This window comes from Copadichromis virginalis, linkage group LG23 (assembly GCF_057382275.1).
Source record: "Copadichromis virginalis isolate Kocher_CV1m ecotype Utaka linkage group LG23, C_Virginalis_male_GT1.1, whole genome shotgun sequence".
Classification (NCBI taxonomy): Eukaryota; Metazoa; Chordata; class Actinopteri; order Cichliformes; family Cichlidae; genus Copadichromis; species Copadichromis virginalis.
Window position 1 is genome coordinate 12,283,309 of NC_140639.1, and position 3,513 is coordinate 12,286,821.

Below are 3,513 nucleotides of genomic sequence, written 5' to 3' on the forward strand. Positions count from 1 at the left end.
TTGTTGCTTAACGTGTTGGAAGTCAGGGTGAGTTTGGGTGTTTTTCTGCCAGGCGAGCTGTAATAGGGGGGAAGAAGCTTGACGGGAGTCAGTTTATCATGAGCACAGAGAGCACAACAGATAGATTCCCCCCCCGTCTCCTCCCCTTCAGCACAGATAGACTCGGAGCACGGGCACTCAGCCAACGCTATCAATCTATCCGTTCCTACCCCCAGCCTCTAACTCTTATTGGAGGACAGCTTCCAAAGGGGCAAGAAAGCATGAATCATAGGCCGGCTATGAGAAGTGGTTATGCCTCTAAATACACATGCTGTGGCTAAAAATCACTCTGTTGCTTTTCCATTAATGACAGCCTTGTAAGTGATTGCCAGAGCCGTGTAACAAAGTTGTATCTTTCAGGAGGGGCCGCGGCTGTTCGGGGAGAGAGAGGGATTGTTGGTCTTGGCCTAGTTTTCTTGTCTGATCAGAAACCTGTGCACCTCTGCCCTTCCCCCCATCCAAACCTAAGCTTCTACTATTACAGGCTGCGAGGGGCTCAGTATGGAGTGAGGTGAGCAGCTTGCCTCACCACGGAGCTCTGTTTGCGTTATGCACGCTGCCTATACTGTATGTTTACGAGCTTATCCTCGCGTGTGATATAACCTAGTGATGTGTTTCGGCCTGCGCGCCTGGCTCCTATGCGAGCTATATCAGAGGTGACATATGCAGGACGGCCCTGTAAGTTAGCGTTCTGCAAAGCATTGTTGATTCAGTCCAAGAGGATTAAGTGCACATTATTGTACGCCGTAATTTCCTGTGTGAATTTACGCAATTCAAAATACATGTACACAGATAGAGTGTTTCATTAATATGCACAAATATATGACCGATTAGCACCAATGTGGCAAACATATGCTAATTTTCCACGTGCATCTGTCGTTAATTACAGATATGAAGCTGGGAATGGCTCGAAGGAATCAAAGAGGGCATGTGTGACAGCATCCATCCCATTGTGCCGTTAACCGTCCATTGTCCTGTGAATGTATTTTCAGATTATAGATAACATATTTTTGTTTTTGTTTAGTCCTTCCTGTATAATGACGCCGTGGGCTTTTAGGTTACCATGTGGTAGATTACCCACAGTTAGTGTGGATAACCAAACATCGTTTCAGCGTGAAAAGTGGGCTTTAAGAAGTCACTATGTGTTCTTTTATGTCTGCGTGAGTGGTATAACATTCGCATATTCCAACCTGGACTAATTATTCTGTTACAGCTGAATATAAAATTAGATTTCTCAGTATCAGGAAAAACATATTAAGTAAGCTTTTTTTGTCCTTAGCTCTATGATGTTAATTTGGTCCATGAGAAGACAATTCTTGAAAGAGCGTTTCCAGTCATCAGCTGCCCGTTATACAACACATTTCCACTGGACGCTCTGTGTGTTCATTAAGATGAAGATCCTCAGCATATATATGTTTTTTTAAAGTCTTTTTTACCACCCCCCTCCCCTCCTTCTCTTCAGCCTGGCTGCCCTTGTACACGCTCTCCATGTCAGACCCAGCTGTTACTACAAACTACTTGGAGGGCTTACAAGCCTCATTGCTAATACTGACAACAGCACTATTCTTACTCAAGGCCTAACGTCTCCTGGAAAAAGCAAGAATACGAGAGATTTTTCTCTGACTCCACTAGAAATTCATTTCCCCAAACAGATGTTTCCATCTGCTCGTGTCTAATCTTTTGATTAATACGTTCCTCAATGAAGGGATTCGAAATTGGTGTTAGACAAATAACTCGGCGTGCCCTTTCGCTGATAGCTGCGCGATTATTCTGTGATGCTAAAGCTGCCTTTATATTTTGCTGTCTGTATGTGTGTGAGTACCTGTATGTGCCAACGAATGTGAATGGGTGCACGGTATGTTTGTGAAGGTATTTATGGCCCATATGTGCGCTTCTTCCGAGCTGTAACCCCATTACATTCCTAAGATGGTCCACGAGACTAATTAATGTTCTGTGCAAGGCTTTTCTTATACCCAGGGGACACCCACCCGATGGATTATTTACCTATATGTCCTATTGACAGCGAATTCCCACTCCCTGCTGGTAACCTCTGTGTAAACAGACAGTTTGGGGCCTCAGGGTGGATAATAACACTATGCTGAATTTGTATTTTCAATGTCTTTTTGTTGTTATAGCTCACACCCAAAGAATGGGCATCCTGCCCACACAGTAACTCAAATGATAGCCTTCTTGTAGTAGCTGATAGTGATAACTCTGATAGCAAAGAGATGCTTCTGTGGATTTCACTCTTTTATCGGTCCCAAATGTATATAAAATAATAACTAGTTTATAGGCAGAAGACAAAGGACAGCCCTCTTAACTTCCCTCTTCTTTGACATGGTATGCCCTCAGGTTAAAAACAACAGCTGTCTAACACCTACATACACCTTTGAAAAGAGAGGTTATTGTGTGTTTTCATCTGAGCACAATCACACTGGCAGGTTGCGTGCATATTGAATAAAGGCAGTGGCATTAGAGTCGGTAACGGCATTATCTAAACTTATTGCATTTCATTATGAACATGACAATTTTGCTGATCTAGCGTCTACGTCTACATTTTGGTGTGGTTACCTTATAAAAGCGACATTTTAGCGTCACTGTTTAATTTCAGTTGATCATTCCGTGTGCCCTCCTTGTTTGAACTGTTTTTTTTTCCTGAAGTATTTCTCCCTCTCACCCCCACTTCTCTGTGATCCTATACTCTGCTCTCCCTCCTCTCCGCTCTGCTCTGGAGCAGGCAGTTACTAGGGCCATGTTGATCTTATGGTTGTCAGCTCATTCACAAGAAGCGGACCGGATCTAAAAACTAGTAGCCTGCAGAAACACTTGGCTGAGTGTGTGGAGACAGAAGATTTATTTTGATAACATGTGTGTAAGTTTTTAATTTAAGTTTTTGAATATAGTATTGTTTTGGTGTTTTAGACTTTTGGTTAGAAAACCCCCCAGCTATTAGAAAGGGTCTTGAAAGTACACCACACATTATATAAGCATCAGATTTATTAATGCCATGAGTGCAACTGAGCTGATGTTTTAATATTTAAACACTCTAGAGAAAGTGGACATTGTCTGGAAATGTCCACATTAAATACTGCTTACATGTGCTGGGTTAATACAAATGAAGGTAAGCAACCACCACATAAATAATCTATACACATGTACCCTATATGTAAAAGATAACATGCATATGTCAGTGTAACAACTAGCTAGAGAAATTAAGCTAGTTTTATATACAGTATTGTATAACTATTGCGAAATCTTAAAGTAGCAGTAGTAGTACACAATTACAGAAATAATCGATATAATGTAAAGCCGCCGTTTAGAAATGTTGATTTTTAAATAAATGGAAAAGCGTGCACACCAACCGCATAAATAAAATGATGTCAGCGGGCACGGAGCCCCCTCAGCCAGCCTCCCTGAGCATACAGGGAAAGTGAGCGTCAAGAAGAAGGCGGCCCCTAACGGCCTTTCCGGCCG